We start from the raw sequence: 26,348 nt of genomic DNA on the forward strand, positions 1-26,348 counted from the left end.
TGTGTGTGTGTGTGTGTGTGTGTGTGTGTGTGTGTGCGTGTGCACGCACACGCGCTTTGTATTTGGTTTTCTCTTTTGTATTTTGTTAATTTTGTAGTTTTGTTCTTGAGAAAAAAATTTGAATTTGTGTGTGTAGGGATATGTTTAAGAGGACTGGGGAGTCCTTTTTTGGGAAGCAAGAATATGATAAAAACATATTGTATAAAGTCTTAAAAATTATTTCTTTATTTTCATGTTATATCATAAAATCATTTCTTTTTTCTATACAAACTCTATCATATACCACTCCTTGTTTGTTTTTAAATTCATGGACTCCTTTTCATTATTTTTGTTAAATTTATATATAATATTTATTAATTATCTCAGAAATATTAATTCAAATTTGCTCCTCTCCAAAGGAAATTCAGGGAAAAAGAATGGAGTGGAAACTGAAGGAAAGGCTATCCAAAGACTGCCCTATCTAGAGATCTATCCCGGGGATTGGGGATTTAGCTCAGTGGTAGAGCGCTTGCCTAGCAAGCGCAAGGCCCTGGGTTCGGTCCCCAGCTCCGAGAAAAAAAAAAAAAGAGATCTATCCCATCTGCAGACACCAAACCCAGATACTATTGCTGATGCCAAGAAGTGCTTGCTGATAGGAACCTGGTATAGCTTTCTTCTAAGAGTCTCTGCCAGCATCTGATGATTATAGAGGTGGTTGCTTGCAGCTAACCATTGGCCTGGACATAGGAATCCTAAAGGAAAAGTTAGAGGAACGACTGAAAGAGCTGAAAGGGATTGCAACTCCATAGGAAGAACAACAATATTAACTAACCAGACCCAGCTGAGTTCCCAGGGACTAAACCACCAACCAAAGAGTGACCTATGGCTACAGCTGCATATGTAGCAGAGGATGGACTTTTCTGGCAACATAGGGGAATGCTAGGGCACTGAGGGGAGAGTGGATGGTTGGGGAGGAAGCACCCTCATAGATGGAGGGAGAGGGGATATGGGTTTGCAGAAGGGAAATTAGGAAGGGTGCTAACATTTGAAATGTAAATTAATAACCATTTTTTTAAAAAAGTAAAAAAATCCAATACAACTTACCTATTCACTGTACCGTGTGTGTGTGTGTGTGTATGTATGTATGTATGTATGTATGTATGTATGTATGTATGCATGCATGTATGTATGCTTTCATGTTTGACCATGAGGTATTGGAAAACCAATTAGTGTTCTTCTCCCTGGGTAGAACCATTCCAACTAACCAGTTACTTAGTTGCCTATATTTTTTTTGTGTGTAAGTTATAGGTCTTCTGGACTTTAGTTTACTTTAGTGAAACTATTGTTGTCCTTTTCTGCTCCTTTTAAGCAGTTTTGCTGATAGTTTATCACATATCTTCTAGGAAACACAGTCTCAGAGCAAGCTTCATATTCCTCTTGATCTTATTGTCTTTCTATTTTCTCTTGCACAATGATAACTGAGTCTTCAGTATTGTAATTTTACCATAGGCATGTCTTTGAACTGGACTCAACCTCTATTTATGTTGTTAGGTCATGGTTTTCTTTAATGGTCTTGTATCTTGTAAAGTGAAGATTACTTAATGAAGGGTGAGAACTATATTTGTGTTTGGTGCAAGAACAAACATTTAGAAGGTAATTAGGGATTGTGCTGATTTATTAAAGTGTGAGTTGTAGATTCTCCTTCAAGATTTATGATTTAACTAGTCCTATATATTTTACTAGTTATTTAGTACAAAGTATGACTTTCATATGCTTGGGTGAGTCTTAAGAGAAAGTTGGAGAACTGCTGGTAACCACCAATTTATGTGTTTCCCTTGGCTTCTTTTATGACGCAGCATATACTCACATCTGTCGACTGGGAGCTAGCAACCTCAGCTGAAAGAGAACGTGTCATGCCTTTGTTTCCATGTCTTTGTTTACTCACTCAGTGTGCTGTTTTATTGTTCTATGTACGTACAAATTTCATTATTCCATTTTCTTTACAGCTAAATAGCACTCCATAGTGTTTATGTACCACATTTTCACTATCTAATATTTCACTATTTGAGGAATACAAGGGTTATAGGACTTTGGATTGTTTTCATGCCTTCAGTGTGGTAAAGAAAACAACAATGAACAGAGATGAGCAAGTATCTGTAAAGTAAGAATCATTTGTTCCTGTATTAGGGTTGGTATTGCTGGGTCATTTTTTCCCTATTCATCATTTTGAAAAGTCTCTACACTGATGTCTCGAGTAGATGTAACAACCTGCAATCCCACCAAAAATTAATTAGTGTTCATTTTCCCTTAACCCCACTTCAGCATTTGTTATTGAGATTTTGTTGTTGGTGGTGTTGTTGATGATGAAATTTGCCATTCTGGTTTGTATATGGTGAAATCTCACATTTTTTTTAAAATTTGCCTTTCCCTAATTACTTGGCACAATGAAAATTGTTGACCTATTACTAGCCAATATTTTGGGTCTTGAGAGAACATTCTATTCTTGTTCCAGGTCCATTTCTTTTTTCAAATTGGGTAGTTGTTTTGTTTTTCCTTGACATATTCTGTATATTGACCCTCTGACAGATGTATACTTTACAAAGAGTCTCTCTCATTCTATAGGTTTCCTCTTCATTGACTGATTGGTTTTGAGGAATACAAGTGCAGTTTAGTTTTATGAAGTCCCACCTTACAGCTATATTATGCAGGGTGTTGACTATAATTTCTTCCAGCAGTTTCAGTGTTTCAATTTTAGAACTTTGATTCATTAGAAGGTAAATTTTGTTCAGGATGATAGATAAGGGTCTATGTTCATTCTTCTACATGTATAGACAGACACAATTTCTACAGCACCATTTGTTAAGTATACTTTCTTTTCTCCTGCTTGTGTTTTCAATATATATTAATTATTAAGTAGCTAAGTCTATATACACCCATGTTCTGGTTAATTTTATGATGAAATACAAATTACCTAAGATAGCAAAAACAATTCTGAACAGAAAAAAGAAATACACAAAGACAAAAAGTGCTAGAATTATCATAATCTCTAATTTTATGTTATATTACAGAAATATAGTGTACAATTAGCATGGAACTGCTATAAAAACAAACTCACTAATCTATGAAGTACAATTCAACCTTTTATCTTAAGTACCACGTAAACTATATTATGAATCTCTTGATAACATTAGTTAGATTACAAGAAAATTAAACAACATTTTTATCATTTTAAAATAATACTTTTTTATTATTCTTTGAAAATTTTATATATGTGTACAGTATATCTTCATCATAATTATCCCTGCTCTTGACTACAACCCTACCAAATCCTCTCAACACATTTCATTATATTTTTTGTTTTTTTACTGGCTATTTTATTTCCATTTACTTAGATTTTTTTCTAAATAGCTTCTGTTTTCTAATTTATCATAAATCCTAAATATTCAGACAGATATTTCTTTTCAAATGAGACAGCTTTCATAAATGACTATTATTTTAGTGTAATAAGCTACAGCCCCGATAAAGTTGCCCGAGATTGGAAAATTTACATGGACACCTCATGTATACAATTCTAACTTTTTAACCTCTTAAAACATTCCTATTAATGGCTCTTGATAGGCAGCCACAATTTACATTTTAATGAAAATCCATCCCGCCCTCTTCTGTGTCTATCCAGAACACCTAAGCACAATTTCCATATAGTTATGAGAAAAATGAAAACCTCAGCTCTGAATGTTAGTAAGGGGTTTAATTAAGATGATTCCTCAGAGCTAGTACAGACATAAACTGCTGGAGGTGTCCATTAGTGAAAATTCAATTATAGCTACCATTTTGAAAGGGAAATCATAGAGTCACCTTCTGACTTATCACTGTCTAGCATCTGCCCGCTCTGCATTAAATTGGTTATATGTTTATATTACCAAACTCACAATATAATGTATTTTTAAACTAATATCTATATTTTGGATATAAAAAGATAACATTTTTTTCTACCAGCAGAATTCCATCTTCATAACTCATTTCAGTAAAATTTAACATAGTAAAATAATGTTGATCCAAACAGCAGTAGTTTGAATTTAATGACTCCTCAGTAACTAGTATTCTGCAAGCTGATAAGTGACTTGACTACCAACATTGTGGTTAGTCATGAACTGAAAACAAACTCTCTCCTATCAGGATTCTTCATTGTGAAAGAGGACTGAAAAGATACACAAAATTCCTTATGTTATAGAGGTTTGCTTGTCTCATCTGCTGCTTTAATCTAACAAATGCTTTCCTTAGCTCTTCTCCAGCATATCTTGAAATGTGGTGAAACGGCATGGCTACCATTATGGATAGAAGCAAGGAGAGAATGTTATATTTTTTTTTTTACTAAAATGAAAACGCAAGCCATGGGCTGTTCTCAAATTACATGAATAACCTATTACTACTAGTCTGAAGGTGTTTCTTCAGTCAGAGATGTGTCTATGCCCCATTAATGGTGCACAATATTTTGGATTTTAGATTTCCGAGGATCAGACTCAGTTTGGAGAGGGTGTGTGTGTGTGTGTGTGTGTGTGTGTGTGTGTGTGTGTGTGTATGGGTGTGTGTGTGTGGTGTGTGTGTGTGTGTGTGTTATGTTTAGACAGTTCTATAAGCAATTCTCTCTTGCTTTTCTTAAATCTTTCTCTAGACAGCTCATCTCTTGCCGATCATACACCCAGTCTTTTATTTTACATATCGATACAGTCATTTACTTCAGGTTTCCTTTTGATTATTCTAAGAATCAGCATCATATGACCACAGCTCCTTAATTTTTAGGAGACAGCAAGCACACATTTTCTTTTAACATTGCAAGAGAATTGAAAGATCTTATTGCCTTTGTTAAGCACGAATGATAAATTAGCTGGGTGAGACCCTGTCCTGAAATTACCATTTCTACCACACCTAAGCCTAAGCCTTCTCTGTCACAGGACAACCATGAACTCAATAATGTGTCTGCCTTTTTAAGCATGAAAAAAATTGAGCTGTGTGGCATCTCCTGTAATCCCTAAATCTCTTTATCTCTATCCTTAGTATCTTTCTAACAGCTTGACTCAGTGCAGGTGCCTTTGTTCCTTTAGATTTCTGAAGCCACTCATAAAATTCATATTACATCTTTATTTTTGCATAGTTGAGAAATTATATATTTCAAACTCATTTTTACAGCTCATTTCCACAGCCTTAAGGACTGTCCTGAAGGTCCCAGGATTTACCATTCTGCTAAATATTAGCAACACCTTGGCCTATTTGATTTGTACTGTATGATTATCATGGAGTCATTAAAGTTAACAGGGAAGACATTCCTTAAAGGAGTAAAGTATGTATATTATTATACAAGCAAGCCTTATGTCCATGGATGCCATCAACAGTTCTGGAGGCCCATGCCTGCTGGCCCTGTCCCAGGGACAAGAGCCATGGTCTTCTGTTTCCACTAAGGCCAAGCCAGACTCATCATCAGATGTTTTCTTCAATTATCAAATGTTTGAACTTGGAAACTATTCTTTCTAATCCCTATATTTTTCAGGTTCTTGTACTTAGATAGAAAATAACATGTCACTGTGATGATCACACAAAACTAAAACTCCTGGTGTCTAGAGTACTTTATTTTTATTTAAACCAAGCTGATGGCTGCTGAAATCACACAAAGTTAGTTCAACCCAACGAACTTCTAAATGCAAGAATACATAATCCTTGCTAGAATATATGTTATCAATCAAGAAAAAAATGAAAAAATGTTGTCATAGATATTATGAAAGGGGAAACTTTAATAAGTGTTGTTGATGGTGTTGTCTAGTGAAGATACTCTGGATGATATTCTTCAAAACTGATGATAGAAGTCAATATCATCAAAACAGAATATATTATTTCTAGATAAGTATTTGAAGAACTATAAATCAAAATTCCAATGATCTTCCCATATTAGTGTTTATTGCTGCACACTCCTCAATACAATTAAGAAATAAAAGCAATCTGAATATTTATGAAATGATTAGTAGGCACAGAAAATTCAGTATATTTTATATAGCCACAAAAAATAAAATCATGGCATATATGGGAAAAATAGATGTGAAGTGTAAATCACTACATCTAGAAAAGAAAACAGAACTTAGAAGTGAGACACTGTATAGCTTCTTTTACACATAAAATTGTGTCAGTTGTGTTCATGAGACAAAGAAAGGGAGGCATGAAAGAGGATGGAGAGAGCTTATGAGTAGAATATAGAAGGTTAAAAAATAATGAGGTTATGTAAAAAGAAGGAAAACCTACATAAGAGGAGGAAGATAAGGAAATAAATTATGTGTAAGGGCAGTCAGGAAGACATATAAGTAAGAAAAATTAATGTAACATATATGTATGAAAATATCATAATGAAACTCATCATTTGTATCACTGTAACTATTGTTTTGAATAGAAGATATGTCCATTATTGGGCTATTCAACATTCCATCATGAATCTGAGAATGGACTATGAGATTACATAGCACCCTAAGAGTTTATTGGTAGTTAATGGATTCAAAGTTTCGGAATGCCATTTTATTCATTGAAGTAGCCCCTGTAAATTAACTTAAAGAAATATCTTCTTCCTGCAGGTGACTCTATTATAAACTAGTGGGTCACACACAAAAGGAAGATATAAAATTTCTGATAGGAGCAGATGCAGAGGCTCACAGCCAAACATTAGGCAGAGATTGGGGAACTCTGCAGAAGAAGGAGAGGAAGAATTTTAGGAGCTGGAGATGTGGAAAAGACCATGAGACTATGGCCAAAAGAACATATTATGATGGGTTCATAGGACCTCACAGGGACTGAGTATGAAATCACAGAGCCAAATGAAGAAGGTGCTAAGTCCTCTGAACATATGCTGTATTTCCTTTTTGTTATTGAATATTTTATGTATATATATTTCAAATGTTATCCCCTTTCAGGGTTCCCCATTTTCACATCTGCCCTGGCCCTGCTACTAGAAGATACTCCCCATCTCACACAACCACTCGAACCTCATCACCTGGGATTTCTCCTACAATGGGAAAACAAGCTTTCATAGGAACTAGGACTTCTCCTCCTATTGATGCCAAAAAATGCCATCCTCTGCTACATATGCATCTGGAGGCATGGGTCCCTCCATGTGTATTCTTTGCTTGGTGGTTTAGTCTTTGGGAGCCCTGGGGTATCTGGTTAGTTGATATTGTTGTTCTTCATATGGTGTTGCAAACACCTTCAGCTCTTTCAGTCCTTTTTCTAACTCTTCCCTTGGGGATCTTTTCCTCAGTACAATTGTTGGCTTATAGCATCTACCTCCATGTTTGTTGAAGTCTGACAGCGCCTTTCAGGAGATACTTATATCAGACTCCTGTCAGCATCTTGGCATCTGCAATATTATCTGGGTTTGGTGACTGTATATGGCATGGATCTCAAGGTAGGGCTGTCTCTGGATGGCCTTTCCTTCAGTTTCTACTCCACACTTGGTCTCCATAATTTCTCCTGTGAATATTTTTCTGCAAATTCTAAGAAGGACTGAAGCATACTTTGGTCTTCCTTCTTATTGAGCTTCATATGGTCTGTGATTTATATCTTGGTTATTGCAAGATTTTGAGCTTATTAGTCAAATTATCAGTGAGTACTTACCAATGTGTTCTTTTCTGACTGGATCACCTCACTCATGACAATATTTTCTAGTTCCATCCATTTGCCTAAGTATATGATGACGTCATTGTTTTAATGTAATTCCACTGTTAAATGTACCACATTATCTGTAGGCATTCATCTGTTGGACATCTGGGTTCTGTCCAGCTTCTGGCTTTTATAAATAGGATGCTATTAACATAGTATAGCATATTTCCTTGTTATATGTTAGACCAACTATTAGGAGTAGAATAGCTGGATCCTCAGGCAGCACTATGTCCAATTTTCTGAGGAACTACCAGATTGATTTCTAGAGTGATTCTACAGCTTGCAATCCCACCAACAATGGAGGACAGTTCCTCTTTCCCCACATCCTCATCAGCATCTGCTCTCACTGGAGTAGTTTTTGATACCAGCCATTCTGACTGGTGAGAAGTGGAATTTCAGGATTGCTTTGATTTACATTTCCCTGATGACAAAGATGTTGAACATTTTTTTAGGTAATTCTCAGTCATGTGATAGTCCTCAGTTGAGAATTCTTTGTTTAGCTCTGTACACCATTTAAATAGGGTTATTTGATTCTTTGGTGACTAACTTCTTGATTTCTTTGTATATATTAGATATTAGCACTCTATCAGGTGTAGGATTGATAAAGATCTTTCCCTAATCTGTTGGTTGGCATTTTGTCCTAATGAGAGTGTCCTTAGTCTTATAGAAGCTTTGCAATTTTATGAGGACCCATTTGTTGATTCTTGATCTTAGAGCATAAGCTACTGGTGTTCTGCTCAGGAAAATTTCCCCTGTTTGAGAATCTACCCACTTTCTCTTCTATAAGTTTCAGTGTATCTGATTATATGTTGAATAACTTGATCCACTTGGACTTGAGGTATTTTATAAGGCAATAAGAATGGATAAATCTGCATTCATTGACATGCTGACCATCAGTTGAACAAGGACCATTTGTTGAAAATGCTGTCTTTTTTTTCCACTGGATGGTTTTAGCTCCTTTGTCAAAGATCAAGTGACCATAGATGTGTGGGTTCATTTCTTGGTCTTCAATTATATTCCATTGATCTACCTGACTCTTTCTGTATGAATACTGTGCACTTTTTATCATGATTGCTCTGTAATACAGCTAGGTCAGGAATGGTGATTCCCCCAAAGGATCTTTTATCATTCAGAATAGTTTTAGCTGTCCTGGTTTTTGTGCTTTACCAAATGAATTTTCAAATGCTCTTTCTAACTTTATGAAGAATTGCTTTGGGATTTTGATGGAGGTTGTATTGAATCTGTAAATTGCTTTTAACAAGTTGGCTATTTTTACTATATTAATTCTGCCAATTCATGAACATAAGAGATGTTTCCATCTTCTTAGGTCTTAGATTTCTTCAGAGACTTGAAGACCTTGTCATACAGATCTTTCCCTTGTCTGTTTAGATTCATGACAATGTATTTTATGTTATTTGTGACTATTGTGAAGGGTGTCATTTCCCTAATTTCTTTCTCTGACGGTTTAACCTTTGTGTAGATGAAGGCTACTGTTCTATTTGAGTTAATTTTACACCCAGCCACCTGGCTAAAATCATTGAATTAGGATTAGGAATTCTCTGGTGTAATTTTGGGGTCACTTATTTATACTATTATATCATCTGCAAAGAGTGATATTTTGACTTCTTCCTTTCCTCTTTTTGTTGTCTAATTCTCTGGCTAAGAGATCAAGTACAATACAGAATATATAGAAAGAGAGAGAGTGGGTAGCCACTTCCTGATTTTAGTGGTATTGCCTCAAGTTTCTCATCATTTAGTTTGATGTTGGCTACTTATTTGTTGTATATTGCTTTTACTATGTTTAGATATGTGCCTTGAATTCCTGATCTTTCCAAGACTTCTATCATGAAGGGGTGTTGAAATTTGTCAGATGCTTTCTTAGAATCTAATGTGATGATCACGTGGTTTTTTTTCTTTGAGTTTGTTTATATAGTGGATTACATTGACAGATTTTCATATATTAAACAATCCTGCATCCCTGGGATGAAGTCTACTCAATCACAGTGAATGATCATTTTGATGTGTTCTTGTATTCAGATTTTCAGAATATTATTGAGTATTTTCCATTGATATTCATCAGAGAACTTGGTCTGATGTTTTCTTTCTATTTAGAATCTTTATGTGCTTTAGGTATAAGCATGATTGTGGATTCAAAGAATGAGTTAAATAGTGTTCCTTCTGTTTCTATTTTGTGGAATAGTTTGAAGAGTATGGGTATTAAGTCTTCTTTGAGGGTGTAAAGAATATTGCACTAAATCCATCTGGTACTGGGCCTTTTTAGGTTGACAGACTTTTAATGACTGCTTCTTATGACCTTAGGAGTTATGAGACAGTTAAACAATTTATCTGAACCTGATTTGTCTTGTGTACCTGGTATCTGTTTAGAAAATTGTCCATTTCACCAAGATAGTCTAGTTTTGTTTTATAAAGACTTTCATAGTAGGATCTGTTATTTTTTTTAAATTTCCTGCATTTCTGTTGTTGTCTCCCTTATCATTTCTGATTTTGTTAATTTGGATATTGTCTCTCTGCCCTGTGGTTAGTCTGGCTAACGGTTTATCTATCTTGTTGATTTTCTCAAAGAACCAGCTCCTGGTTTTGTTGATTCTTTGTATAGATTTTTTTTATTCTATTTGGTTGATTACAGCACTGCATTTGAATATTTTCTGTCATATACTTCTCTTTGTGTATTTGCTTCTTTTTGTTATAGCACTTTTAGTTATGCTCTCAAGCTGTTACAGTATGCTATTTCCTGCTTTATTTGTTGTTGTTGTTTTTTGTTTTTTTGTTTTCTGGAGGCACTCAGAGCTATGAGTTTTCCTCTTAGCACAGCTTTCATTGTATCCCATACATTTGGGTATGTTGTGCCTTCATTTACATTAAATTCTAAAACATCTTTAATTTCTTTCTTTATTTCTTCCTTGACCAAGATATTTTTGAGTAGACCATTGTTCACTTCCATATGTATATGGGCTTTCTCTTATTGTTTAGTTGTTGTTGTTGTTGTTGTTGTTGTTGTTGTTGTTGTTGTTATTGTTGTTGTTGAAGACCAGCTTTAGTCTGTGGTGATCTAATAGGATACATGAGATTATTTCAATTTTGGTGTATCTGTGTGAGGTCTGTTTTGTGACTGATTAAATGATCAGTTTTGGAAAAGGTACCATGGAGTGTTGAGAAGAAGGTATGCTTTTGTTTTAGGTTAAAACATTCTATAGTTGTCTGTCAAATCCATTTGATTCATAACTTCTATTAGTTTCACTATGTCTCTGTTTAGTTTCTGTTTCCACGATCTACCCATTGATGAGAGTATGGTGTTGAAGTCTCCCACTCTTATTGTGGGAAGTACAATGTGTGCTTTGAGCTTTATGGTTATTTTTTGAATGTTACTTTATGGTTACTTTTGAGCTTTACGTTACTTTTATGAATGTGAGTGCCCTTGCATTTGGAACATAGATATTGGTGACTGATTGTTCATCTTGGTACATTTTCATTTGATGAGTATGAAGTGTCCTTCCTTATCTTTTTGATAACTTCTGTTGAAAGGCCATTTTATTTGATATTAGAATGGATACTTCAGCTTGTTTCTTGGGACCATTTGCTTGGGAAAATTTTTGCAGTCTTCTACTCTGAGGTAGTATCTATTTCTGTCACTGAGGTGCATTTCCTGTATGCTGCAAAATGCTGAGTCTTATTTATGTATGCAGCCTGTTAGTCTTTGTCTTTTTATTTGGGAATTGAGTTTACTATTGTGAAGAGATATTAAACAATAGTGATTGATTTTTCTTATTATTTTTGTTGTTAGAAATAATAATACGATTTTTTGTGGCTCTCTTAGGTTTATTGAAAGATTACTTTCTTGCTTTTTCTATGGTGTTGTTTCCCTCCCTTGTTGGATTTTTTTCATCTATTATCCTTTGTAGAGTTGGATTTGTGGAAAGATATTATGTAAGTTTGGTTTTGTCATAGAATATCTTGGTTTCTCAATCTATGGTAATTGAGAGTATCTCTGGATATATGAGCCTGCTGGAAATTGTGATCTCTTAGGGTCTCTAAGACATCTGCCCAGGATCTACAGGCTTTCATCATATCTGTTGAGAAGTCTGGTATAATTCTGATAGTTCTGCATTTATTTGTTTCTTGCCCTTACTGCTTTTAATTTTCTTTCTTTGTTTTGTGCATTTAGGGTTTTTTTGTTACTATCATTTGAGGAGACTAGTTCTTCACTGGTCCGATGTACAATGTATTTGGAGTTCTGTATGCTTCTTGTATGTTCTTGGGCATCTCTTTTTTTGGTTTAGGAAAGTTTACTTCTACAATTTTGTTGAAATTATTTACTGGCACTTTAAGAAGGGAATCTCTGTTGTCTTCTATATCTTTTATCTTTAGGTTTGGTGTTCTGATTTTGTCTTGGATTTCCTGGATGTTTTGGGTGAGGAGCTTTTTGCTATTTGCACTTTCTTTGACCATTGTGTCAATGTTTTCGATGGTATCTTCTGCACTTGAGATTCTCTCTTCTATCTCTTATATTCTGTTGATGATGCTTGTATCTATGACTCCTGGTCTCTTTCCTGGGTTTTCTATGTCTGCTATCATTTTTCTTTGTGATTTCTTTATTGTTTTTATTTCCATTTTTAGATCCTGTATGGTTTTGTTCAATTCCTTCACCTTTTTTATTGTCTTTTCCTTTATTTCTGTAAGGGATTTATGTGTTTCTTCATTAAGTGCTTCCTCTGTTCTCCTGTATTTCTTTAAGGGAGTTATTTCTGTCCTTCTTTTTTTTTTTTTTCAAAAAACTTATTTTTTTTATTAACTTGAGTATTTCTTATATACATTTCGAGTGTTATTCCCTTTCCCGGTTTCCGGGCAAACATCCCCCTCCCCCCTCCCCTTCCTTATGGGTGTTCCCCTCCCAACCCTCCCCCCATTGCCGCCCTCCCCCCATAGACTAGTTCACTGGGGGTTCAGTCTTAGCAGGACCCAGGGCTTCCCCTTCCACTGGTGCTCTTACTAGGATATTCATTGCTACCTATGGGGTCAGAGTCCAGGGTCAGTCCATGTATAGTCTTTAGGTAGTGGCTTAGTCCCTGGAAGCTCTGGTTGCTTGGCATTGTTGTACTTTTGGGGTCTCGAGCCCCTTCAAGCTCTTCCAGTTCTTTCTCTGATTCCTTCAACGGGGGTCCTATTCTCAGTTCAGTGGTTTGCTGCTGGCATTCGCCTCTGTATTTGCTGTATTCTGGCTGTGTCTCTCAGGAGCGATCTACATCTGGCTCCTATCGGTCTGCACTTCTTTGCTTCATCCATCTTGTCTAATTGGGTGGCTGTATATGTATGGGCCACATGTGGGGCAGGCTCTGAATGGGTGTTCCTTCAGTCTCTGTTTTAATCTTTGCCTCTCCCTTCCCTGCCAAGGGTATTCTTTTTCCTCATTTAAAGAAGGAGTGAAGCATTCACATTTTGATCATCCGTCTTGAGTTTCGTTTGTTCTAGGGATCTACGGTAATTCAAGCATTTGGGCTAATAGCCACTTATCAATGAGTGCATACCATGTATGTCTTTCTGTGATTGGGTTAGCTCACTCAGGATGATATTTTCCAGTTCCAACCATTTGCCTACGAATTTCATAAACTCGTTGTTTTTGATAGCTGAGTAATATTCCATTGTGTAGATGTACCACATTTTCTGTATCCATTCCTCTGTTGAAGGGCATCTGGGTTCTTTCCAGCTTCTGGCTATTATAAATAAGGCTGCGATGAACATAGTGGAGCACGTGTCTCTTTTATATGTTGAGGCATCTTTTGGGTATATGCCCAAGAGAGGTATAGCTGGATCCTCAGGCAGTTCAATGTCCAATTTTCTGAGGAACCTCCAGACTGATTTCCAGAATGGTTTTACCAGTCTGCAATGCCACCAACAATGGAGGAGTGTTCCTCTTTCTCCACATCCTCGCCAGCATCTGCTGTCACCTGAGTTTTTGATCTTAGCCAATCGCACTGGTGTGAGGTGAAATCTCAGGGTTGTTTTGATTTGCATTTCCCTTATGACTAAAGATGTTGAACATTTCTTTAGGTGTTTCTGTCCTTCTTAAGACATCTATCATCATCATTAAATGTGATTTTAAATCTGAATCTTGCTTTTCCAGTGTGCTGGGCTATCCAGTACTTGCTGTACCAGTCTTCAGCATGTACCAAACAGATGCCCATCCTACAAAAGTGACAGTTGCTTTATCATGGTTATTATGGCTTTATTCATAATAGCCAGAAAATAGAAACAAGATAAATATCCCTCTAACAGGAAAATGGATGAAGAATATGCAATAAGATACACAGGAAACAACTGGTCAGCTATTTTAAAATGACCTGATATAATATGCAGGGAAATGGATGGAACTAGAAAAATACCCATCCTGAATTTGGTAACCTAGGCCCATAAAAGTAAATATGGTATGCATTTACTTATATATGGATATTACCAGTCAAGGAAATAATAAGCTACATATAATGCATAGACCCCAAGAGATTATGTAACAAAGAAGTGTCTAGTGGGAGACACATGAATCTCCCTGTAAGAAGGGGAAATACAACAGATTTACTGGTGAATGGAGGTGTGAGTACTGAAGCATGTGTTGATGATTACACATAGGGGGAGACAGGGTAGAGAGAGTATGTGCTGGAAGAGATGGCTGTAATTGGGGGAGTGAAAACCTAGTTAATGGAAATTTCCTAAAATGTATTAAGGTAATCTAATAAGGTTTCGTGCTATTGGGAGATACAGAGACTCAACTGGCGATTTCTTTTTGGAAGGCAACGCTTGGATTGGCAGGCCTGGGTTGCATTCATTTGAGTTGGTGGCCAAAATTGTCCCATGAAATCAATTAAACACCCAGGCTGTTTCTATGAAAATGTTTCCTTTCCATGAACTGACAGTGGGGCATTTTGGCTGTGGACAATACCCAAGCAACGCATTGTATGTAGAGAAGCAGAACTGGTGCCTGAAGGAGCTTTTACTACTGTTTTCCAAGTCTGTTTTATTTTGTCAGGTAGTTTGTAGTCTACTGAAAGAGAACTGTTAACACCGAGCCAACAGCATAACTTTGACCTATATTTTAGGGCAATACAGGCACAGAAATTCTGGGAGTAACTAACAAATTTGGATTTGACTTAAGAGTCAGTACATGATCCCTTTCAGCATGCATTTTCTAGCTTCATCAGTTTTATCTAGTTTGGTGGCTGTATATATATGGGCCACATGTGGGTCAGGCTCTGAATGGCCATTCCTTTAGACAGGGAATATGGGGGGGTGAGGAATGAGGGGGATGAAGAGGGAGAATACCTGTATGGGGAAGGGAGGGAAGGGGGGCTTATGGACAGGAAACCGGGAAGGGGAATAATGTTTGAAATGTAAGTAAAGAAATATATCTAATAAAAATATATTTAAAAAGAGTGATTACATGGGATAGAATCCGTACACATCACTCTTTGGGTGAACAAGAAGCAGAGACTAGGAATCCAGAGACAAAGGATGAAGCCAAACACTATTGATCCAAAAAATAAAAAAAAGCCTTAATAAAATGAATTCCAAATATTAAAAATGGGGGTTAAAGTAGACAAAGAGTGGCAAAAGGGTAGATTTGAAAATAGCTAAAATTTCTCTTATATATGGATAAAGCTGTGAAAGAGCAAAACATGTTATCTACAAAATAAAAAAATGAAATAAGTAATTGAAGTGCAATTTTCTTTTTCTATTGGCACTTTTTATTTATTCTGTATATGTAATTTTGAAGTCACATATGAGAAGCTGCATAATATAATAAAATACGTAATAGGTGTTCTTTCCAATTTATTGTACACTTAAAAATATTCTAATTACGATAACTTTTTGAGAAGATGGTACCCTAAAAAGCATAGATTTAAAAAAAGAACAAAAATTGACAAATGGTATTATTTTAAAGTAAAATGTTTCTGTAAAACCAAGGAAAGAAACAATAATACTACAATGTAAATCTATACAAGAGGATAAGTTATTTCTAATATATTCATATAGAGTTGTTATCAAGAATTTCTCGGGGTTGGGGAGTTAGCTCAGCGGTAGAGCGCTTGCCTAGCAAGCACAAGGCCCTGGGTTCGGTCCTCAGCTCCCAAAAAAAAAAAAAAAAAAAAGAATTTCTTTTTCTGGACAATATTTACATGATTTGGTATTCCTTTTATTTTTATTGGATATTTTTTATTTACATTTCAAATGTATTTCCCTTTCCTAGTTTAACAGCCATAAGAACCTTAGCCTATCCTCCTCCCTTCTTATATAAGGGTATTCCCCCTCCCCAATCACCCCCCTAGCCAATCACCCCCCATTCCCACCTCACCCACAATATTACCCTTCATTGGGGGGGTCAAGCCTTGGCAGGAACTAGGGCTTCTCCTCCCATTGGTGCCCAACAAGGCCATCCTCTGATACATATGCAGCTGGAGCCATGGGTCTGTCCATGTCTACTTTTTGGATGGTGGTTTAGTCCCTGGGAGCTCTGGTTGGTTGGTTGGTATTGTTGTTCTTATGGGGTTTCAAGCCCTTAGAGCTCCTTCAATCCTTTCTCTAATTCCTTCAACAGGGCCCCCCATTCTCAGTTCCATGATTTGCTGTTAGTCTTCACATTTATATTTATCATGCTCTGGCTGAGCCCTTCAGGAGAGAACTATATCAATCTGTCAGCATGTACTTCTTGGGTTCATAGATATTATCTAGTTTTGATGGATCTATATCTATATCTATATGTCTATATCTATATCTATATTTATCTATCTATATCTATCTATCTATATCTATCTATAGGCTATATTCCAAGGTTGGTTATGCTCTGAATGGCCATTCCTTCAGGCTCTGCTCCAAACTTTGTCTCCATATTCCCTCTTATGAATATTTTTGTTCCTCCTTTCAGTAAGGACTGAAGCATCCGTATTTTTGTTATCCTTCTTCTTGAGCTTCACGTGGTCTTTAGATTGTATCATATTTAATTCAAGCATTTGGGCAAATATCTATTTATTACTGAGTGCATATCATGTATGTTTTTTTGTGATTTGGTTACCTCACTAAGGATGATATTTTCTTGTTCCATTCATTTGCCTATGAATTTTATGAAGTCATTGTATTTTATAGCTGAATAGTACTCCATTGTGTAGATGTAACATATGTTTGTAGCCATTCCTCTACTGAAGAGCATTTGGGTTCTTACCTGATTCTGGATACTAAAAATAAGGCTGCTATAAGCATAGTGGAACATGTGTCTTTATCGGAGGTTGGAGCATCATTTGGGTGTATGCCCAGGAGAGGTATAGCTGGGTCCTCAGTTAGTGCAATATCGAATTGTCTGAGGAACCTGCAGACTAATTTCCACAGTAGTTGTACCACCTTGCAATACCATCAACAATGGAGCAGTGTTCCTCTTTCTCCAGATCATCACCAGAATTTGTTGTCACCTGAGTTTTTGATCTTAGCCATTCTGATTTTTCTGAGGTGGAATCTCGGGGTTTTAATTAGCATTTCCCTGATGACTAATGATGTTGAACATTTCTTTAGGTATTTTTCAGCCATTTGATATTCCTCAGTGGAGAATTCTTTGTTTACCTCTGTAATCCAATTTGTAATTGGGGTATTTGTCTCTCTGGTGTCTAACTTCTTGATTTCTTTGTATATATTGGATATAAGCCTTCTATCAGTTGTATGATTGGTAAAGATCTTTTTCTAATCTGGCATTTGGCATTTTGTCCTAATGACACTACTTTGATTTCACAAGCTTTGCAGTTTTATGAGGTCCCATTTGACGATTCTTGATCATAGAGCATAAGCTATTGGTGTGTTGTTCTGCAAATTTTCCTCAGTGTCCATATATTCAAGGCAATTTCCCATTTTTCTTCTATTAATTTCAGTATATCTGGTTTAATTTAGAGGTACTTCATCCACTTGGACTTAAGCTTTGTACAAGGCAATAAGAATGGGTCGATTTGTATTCTTGTACATGCTGACCTCCAGCTGAACCATCACCATTTTTAGAAAATACCATCTTTTTCGCATTGGAGGGTTTTAGCTGCTTTGTCAAAGATCTAGTGACTGTAAGTTTGTGTTTTCATTACTGTGTCTTCAATTCCATTCCACTGACCTACCAGCATGGTTCTGTACCGATACCATACAGTTTTTATCACTATTGCTCTGTAATACTGCTTGAAGTCAGGGATGGTTATTCACCCAGAAGTTCTTTTATTGTTGAGGATAGTTTCCCTAACAGGGTTTATTGTTATTCCTGATGATTTTGCAAATTGCTCTTTCCAACTCTATGAAGAATTGAGTTGGAATTTTGATGGGGATTGCATTGAATCTGTAGATTGCTTTTGCTAAAATGGCCATTTTTACTATATTAATCCTACCAATCCATGAGCATGTGAGGTCTTTCCATCTTCTGAGATCTTCTTCAATTTCTTTCTTGGGAGACTTGTAGTTCTCATCATACAGATCATTCACTTGCTTGTTTAAAGTCACACCAAATTATTTTATGTTATATGGGACTGTTGTGAAGGGTGTCATTTCCCTACTTTCTTTCTCATTCTGTTTATCCTTTGAGTAGAGTAAAGCTACTGATTTGTTTGAGTTAATTTTATACCCAGCCACTTTCCTGAAGGTGTTTATCAGGTTTAGTAGTTCTCTGGTGGATCTTTTGGGGTCACATAAGTATACTATCACATCCTCTGCAAATAATGATATTTTTACTTCATCCTTTCCAATTTTTATCTCTTTGAATGCCTTTTATTGTCTGATTTCTCTGGCTAGGACTTGGAGCACTATATTGAATAACTGGGAAGAGAGTGGGTAGCCTTGTCTAAATCCCGATTTTAGTGGGATTGCTTCAAGTTTTTCTCCCCTTAGTTTAATGTTGACTACTGGTTTGCTGTATATTGCTTTTCCTATGTTTAGGTTTGTGAGTTGAACTCCTGATCTTTCTAACTGTTTTTTCATGAAGTGGGTTGTTGAATTTTGTAAAGTGCTTTCTCAACATCTGCTGAAATGATCATATGTTTTTTTTCTATCAGTTTGTTTACATAGTGGATTATATTGATGGATTTCCATATATTGAACCACCCCTGTAGCCCTCAGATGAAGTCTACCTGATCATGATGGATGATTGTTTTTATGTGTTCTTGAATTCAGTTTGCTAGAATTTTATTGAGTATTTTTTTTCAATATTCACCAGGAAAATTTGCTCGAAGTGCTCTTCCTATGTTGGGTATTTTTTGATTTATGTACAAGTGAATTTGTGGCTTTATATAAGGGTTTGGGTAGTGCTCCTGTTTCAATTTTGTGGAATAGTTTGGACAGTGTTGGTACTAGGTCTTCTATGAAGGTCTGATAGAATTCTGCAGTAAACCCATCTGGTCCTGCGCTTCTTCTGGTTGGGAGGCTTTTAATAACCACTTCTATTTCTTTAGGAGTTACAGGACTGTTTATATGGTTTTTCTGATCCTGATTTAACTTTGGAACCTGGTATATATGTGTGTGTGTGTGTGTGTGTGTGTGTGTGTGTGTGTGTATATATATATATATATATATATATATATATATATATATATATATGTCTAGAAAATTATTCCTATACAGATTTAGCAGTTTTGTTGAATATAGACTTTTGTAGTAGGAGCTGATGATTTTTTTTCAATTTCCTCAGATTCTGTTGTTATGTCTCCCTTTTAATTTTTGATTTTGTGAATTTGAAAATACTCTCTGTGCCCTCTGGTTATTATGGCTAAGGGTTTATCTATCATGTTGATTTTCTCATAGAACCATTTCCTGGTTGTGTTGATTCTTTCCACAGTCCTTTTTTGTTTCTACTTGGTTGATATCATCCCCAAGTTTCATTATTTACTGTTGTCCAGACTTCTTGGGAGTATTTGCTTCTTTTTGTTCTAGAGCTTTTAAGTGTGCTGCCAACCTGCTAATGTGTGCTCTCTTTTGTTTCTTCTTGGAAGCACTCAGAGCTATGAGTTTCCTTCTTAGCACTGCTTTCTTTCTTTCGTTTAAGATTAGGTATATTATAACTTCATTTTCATTAAATTCTAAAACGTTTTTCATTTCTTTCTTTATTTCTCCTTTGACCAAGTTATTATTGAGTAAAACATTGTTCAACTTCCATGTATATTTGGGCTTTCTGTTGATTTTGTTGGTATTGAAGAAGAGACTTAGGGCATGTGATCTGATAGGATGCATGGGATTATTTCAATGTTCATGAATCTGTTGAGGCCTGTTTTGTGACTGATTATATGGTCAATTTTGGAGAAGTTATCATGAGCTGCTTAGGAGAAGGTGTATTCTTTTGTTTTAGGATGAAATGCTCTATAAATAAATGTTAAATCCATTTGTTTCATGACTTCTGTTAGTTGGTCTCCATTTACTTTCTCTTTCCATGATCTGTCTATTGATGAAAGTGGGGTCTTGAATTCTCCAACTATCATTGTGTGAGGTGCAGTGTGTACTCTGAGGTTTAGTATGGTTTCTTTTATGAGTGTACCTGCCCTTGCACTTGGTGCATAGATATTCAGGATTGAGAGTTTATCTTGGTAGATTTTTCATTTGATCAATATAAAGTGTCCTTCCTTATCTTTTTTGATAACTTTTGGGTGACATTTCATTTTATTCGATATTAGAATGTCTACTCTAGCTTGTTTCTTCAGACCCTATCTTTAGAAAATTGTTTTCCAACCTTTTAATTGGAGGTAGTGTCTGTCTTTATCTCTGCAGTGTGTTTCCTGTATGCAGCAAAATGCTGTGTCATATTTATATATCTAGTCTGTCAGTCTATGTAGTTTATTGGGGAATAGAGTCCATTGATGTTAAGAGATATTAAGCACTCCTGATTGTTGTTTCCTCTTATTTTTGTTGTTAGAGGTAGAATTATGTTCGTGTGTCTCTCTTCTTTTGCTTTCTTTGCAAGGGGATTACTTTCTTGTTTTTTCTAGAGTATAGTTTCCCTCCTTGTGTTGGAGTTTTCCATCTATTATCCTTCATAGGGCTGAATTTGTAGACATTTGTAAATTTGGTTTTGTCCTGAAATATCTTGGTTTCTGCATCTATGTTAATTGCGAGTTTTGCTGGATACCGTAGCATGGGCAGGCATTTGTTTTCTCTTGGGGTCTGTATGATATCTGTCTAGGATCTTCTGGCTTTCATAGTCTCTAGTGAGTAGTCTGGAGTAATTCTGATAGGTCTGCCTTTATATGTTACTACTTGTCCTTCTTCTCTTACTGCTTTTAATATTCTTTTTTTGTTTTGTGCATTTGGTGTTTTCTCTATTATGTGATGGGAGGAATTTCTTTTTTTGTCCAAACTATTTGGATTTCTGTAGGCTTCTTGTGAAAGACCCCCGGAGAGGACCTTTCCCTCAGGAGGAGTCCCAAGCGCCCAATGACCAAGCCGAGTCCACTCGGATGCAATCAGCAAGAGGGTTTATTGGAAAACACAGGTACCTGCGGGCACACAGTCTCTTTGGAGGACTTGCGCGCCCAGCAGCTCCAGCATGGGGCTTTTATAGGGATTGGGGAAGCAGAAGCGGGCGTACAGAAGCAGATGCATAGTTACAGGGATTGGTGGATTCAAACGAGGCACATAGACATGTTCACATATGATTGGCTATTTCACATGATGAGGTAATAAGGTATAGCTACACACATTGGCAGGTTTGGGGCGTCCTGGATGTCGGGGGCTGGGGGCTTATCTCTTCCTGCCAGGTGGCCTGTGAGTCAGATCCGGTACTCCTGGTCTGTTCTGCATTCCTTTCCTTTTATGGTCTGTTAGTTCTAGCGGCAGGGCGGGGCTGCCTGGACTTGCTTTTCACAGTGTTTAGTCCTGAGTTGAAACATACTCTTTTAACTTCATATTTTTAAACCTTAAATCTGTATAATTTTCCTTTCATTCCCCTCTTCTTCTACTAAGTAATTCTAATCTTAGAATTTTGATATCAAGTCTCGTATTTGGTCTCACCAGTTGTCCTAACTGACTGGTACTGTTGTCTCAGAACCAACCGCACAGCACTCACTCGATTTGTAACAAAAGCAATTAACCTGTTTGTCACGCAGGGTCCAAAAACTAAAACCAAGAAAATTATTAGTAATGGCCCAGCCATATAGCAGAGAGTAGGGTAGTCATCCAGGGAGACCGAGTGAACCAAGACTCAAACCAACCTTGTTGAGCGTCTCTATCTTTTTGTAGGAGTCAAACCTATTAACTAGTTTCTCTAACACACATGGACCTATAATCAGAAGCAGAAGCAAAACTAAGAAGGGTCCCATAAGGGAAAATACCAGAGTAGTCATACAAGGAGATCTACTAAACCAGCTCTCAAACCATCCCTGATGCGCTTCTCTGTCTGCCTTTTGTCTAACCTTTCTCTAAGTTTATTCATGGAGTCTTTAATTACTCCTGAATGGCAGTTCTGAATTCTCTATAAGCCTTGCATTGCAACAGCAGATGTCCTTGTGCTGCCCTTGCAGCACCTAGATAGCCTTAGCCCTAAGTAATTCTCAACTCCTTTTTTTGTGTCTTACTAAGTCTTTAGCATCAGGATTCCAATCTGGACACTATCTAAACCTACACACCAAGGTCATGACTAGCTTTTAGAACTTCTAAACTTATACAGATTGTGATCCCTGAGGCACAGTCCCAAGAAGTGTTAGGAGTACTAACATATGCAATGTTACATCATTTGTAATAGAAATCAAGCCTATCCCCACACCTATCTTGATAAAACCAGGGGCAAACATGAAATTAAGTCTAGGGAGCTTTTTGAAGATCTGAGTTTCCCTCTAGGTCCCAGCTCTCAGCCCCAACAGCTAGTACACGGCTGGTGAGGGCTGAGAGTTGATGGCTGTCAGGGTGGTCAGCAGCACCAGGTACGGTCCTTTCCAGTGAGTATCTGGGTTCGGTGCCATCGTATGTAGCCGAGTCTCCGACCTGGAACTGGTGAGATGTCTCAGGGGTCCCCAGGGCATAGGCTGCTGCCAGCTCTGAGCAGATTTCTTTCTGTATCACCTGTAGGTCTTTTAGCCTGGCACACAAATCAGTATTACTATGGCACTATGACATGTTGGTTCAGTAACATCATCTAATACAGTCAGGGGGGCTGAGGCCCCATTTAAGATCTCAAAGGGGGTAAGGCTGAATCTGGAAGGGGTATTTCTTGCTCTGAAGAGAGCAAGAGGGAAGGAGTGTCACCCAGTCTGCGCCAGTCTCCATGGTTAATTTGGTCAGGGTCTCTTTTATAGTTCTATTTATTTACTCTACCTGTCCTGAACTTTGAGGTCTGTAAATACAATGTAATTTCCAATCGACCTCTAAATACTTGGCCACACCCTGGCTTACCTTGGCAACGAAAGTAGGGCCGTTGTCTGACCAGATTACCTTGGGCATTCCAAATCGGGGGAAGATTTCTTCCAGTATCTTCTTGATGATTGCAGAGGCCGTCTCTCGTTTGGTGAGGAAAGCTTCTATCTGTTCCTGAAAAATTATCTACAAGCACTAGGAGATACTTGTGATTATATTTTTCTGGTTTTATCTCAGTGAAGTTCACTTCGACTTTTCACCAAACTCTCTAGGTCTCTTTGCCCTGTTTGCTTGCTAAGCATTCACTTATTGACATACCTTATACTTTCTACTGCCTCTCTGGCTAAAATCTTAAAGTCTATTACATACACTTAACTACTTGGACAAACTTTTTATCTCCTAAATGAGTCCATTTCTGTATTTGGCAAAGTGAGGCTTTTCTTTGTTCTCTGGGGAGTATAGCTTTCCCCTCAAGTGTGCCATTGTCCTTTATCTTTTAAGCAATTTGGGCCTTTTCTAAGTGAGGCCATCCCTTAGTCCGATCCTAGTTCTCAGCGGCTGTCTCTTGCAGGCCTGCAACCAGGATAGGCTCCTGCATAGCCATTTCCTGAGCCACTTTATCTACTTTGTTACTGCCCAATGCCACTGAATCTCTTCCCTCCTGATATCCTGAGCAATGAATAGTACTCACAGTTGTTGGCTTCACCAGGGCATCCAAGAGATGGCAAAGGCATCTGCGGCACTGATGTACTGGGGGGTTGAGGTTCAGCCATCCTAGATGACATTGTGTTGTCCACCATGGCAGCACCCACTTATCTCTGACCTTCATGAAGAGAACTGTTCCCGTCTGTGGACAAGGTACCCTCGGCTTTCAGCAGGGGTCAATCAGCCAGTCGCAGAGGTCTTTCCTCCACCCATGGGCTTCTGCCAGTGCTTGACACTCGTGCTGTGGTGGCTCCAGGTCAGGATTGGGCAGCAAGGTGACCAGATTGCCCCCAACAGGTGGAGAATCTAGTCCATGGCAGCTGACCAGTGGTCCCATCTTTTGGGACACTCTATTCAAAGGCAAACATCAGCCACTCTATCACAGTTTAAGTCCTGGATTGGGTGATAATTGTTAGTGCCCGGCTGGCAGGAGTGATATGTTCCAAGTAGAACAGCGCTAAGCCATTCATCTCCCAGCATCAGGTACTGGTGCACTGAGACAGGTCTTAAGCTCCGCATACACAGTCTGTAGATATGCATACACATGGCCTCACCCAGCCATTTCAGCCCACGCAAGCCATTTTGGGGAGCAATTTTCTCATTAGCAAGGGATGGGGGCAGTCAGGGATGACTATGAACTAGTGGGTTACCCGGCCCACGCCAAGGTCCACTGTTCTTTGGGCAGTCCATAAGTATTGTTTGCTGCCAGTAGGCCCCTGTACCCAAGGTCTTTGGATACTGGCCCACTGGAGCATAGGAGCACAGAGCTTTGGGTCCCTGTATCCATAAAACAACTGGGCAGGCTTCCCTCCTATCTCTGCACATAGCCAGCACTCCAGGACCGAGAGGCTCTCCAGTGTCCCCTCTTGTTCTTTCTGGGGCAGTCCCTGACCCAGTGTCTTTTTTTTTTTCTTTGCATTAGGCACACTGATCTTTAGCCAGGAATTCTCTTCTGTTGCCAGGTACTGTCTTCCTAGGTTCCCTAACTACTGTGGCCAGTATATGTTCCTCTCTTGTCTTTTATCTCTCTTTAGCTCTCTAGCTTCCTCTTCTTTTTGTCTCTTTTCTTCCCTAGCTTTCTGCTCTTTTTATCTTCTTTTCTCTTTCTCTTTGTTTAACCTTACTTTCTCTGCAACTTATACTAACTCTCAGCAACTTAGCTTAACCCTTCAAATTTCTGTAACTTTCTCTTCATACCCTTTCCTTATCTTAGCCAGATTGGTGGGGCATTTTCCAGCCCCTAGGAGACCCACCCTTGGAGCCTGGGGGCAGACCTGGCACTCCCTACCTTCAGGCATCTGAAGAGAGCAGGCAGAAGTGAGGGCCTTCTATCCATGTCTGGAACATTCTTTCAGGCCTCTAGTAGGATTCTGTCTTTCCTCGGTGGTAAAGAAGACCTGTAACAGTTACTAACAAGCATCTCACGTGGGATGGTGAGAAAACAAGAAGGGAATCTAGAGGAGAGAGGTCCACTGAAGAGGACAAATAGCATTTAGTCACACAGCTAAACCAGGAGGCCTTTTTTTGGACAAAAAGGCCACTGTAAATATAAGCACAAGCTTTGTCTATGAAACAGAAAGGCGAGCAGAGAGGCAGCCTAGCTGTTACCGGCTGTCTCTCTCGGCTTAGATTTTCCCTTAAGGAGTACCTACCTCCCTTCAGTGTCAGCTTGGTGGCTTTGCCTCTCAAGAGAACCAGCCTCCAAATGACACTAGGCTTCTAGTAACAACTAATAACAAAAGGATGGAGAGATGGTTAGAACCTGGGTGCTAGATACTAAGCAGCTGACAAAAGAATTGTAACCAGTTCACCTGGGGCTTTCAGGACTTTAGTAACAGCCCTTTACCAAACTGTCTCAGTGGGCTATAGGCCCATGGAAAAGAAAACATTAATCCTGACTGGCAAAACAAAGTTCTTCACAGTTGTAGATTCTTTGAAACTATTTTAGGGGCTCTTTTTGTCCCCCAACCTGGGGCATTTTAACCATAGGGGCAGGAACTGGCTGCTGTGGGGATAGGACCAAAGGCACTCTCCATGTTAATGATGATCAGCAAGAAAAGTAATTTAATGTTGGAGACTGACTCCTCCCTTGGAATAAGGACAGCAGATAAGGCAGGCTTCCTTAAAGAACTTCTCTAAATGAGCGCTCTCCTACTGTGAGCAAATGTCAGAAATTCCTTTCCTGTTCTTGTTTTCCTTATAGCCCCACTTAGCTCTCAGCCTTTTTAGATCATTCTTCCTGTAGCATTTCTAACACAGCCTGTCCCTTTTTTATAGCCTGTTAACAGCATTTCTGATCTTTTAGGCAGCTACACACTAAGTGCCATACCGGCTGAAACTCCGCCTTTAAGATTCCTTACTCCCAAGGAAAATTTAAATCTTTCCCAGTTCATCACAGCTGGCTGCGAGCATAAGCACAGATAAAACACTATATGTTTTTGTTTTGTTTTTTCTTTCCTTTTTTCAGAGCTGGGGACCGAACCCAGGGCCTTGCGCTTGCTAGGCAAGAGCTCTACCACTGAGCTAAATCCCTAACCCCCAAAACACTATGTTTTAAAAATTAACTTTGGCTATCAACCAGCACACTGCCACTAGAGCGGGGTCTACAAAATTAAGTTTCT

Source organism: Rattus norvegicus, chromosome X (genome assembly GCF_021556685.1).
Source record: "Rattus norvegicus strain SHRSP/BbbUtx chromosome X, alternate assembly SHRSP_T2T, whole genome shotgun sequence".
In the NCBI taxonomy this organism is placed as follows: Eukaryota; Metazoa; Chordata; class Mammalia; order Rodentia; family Muridae; genus Rattus; species Rattus norvegicus.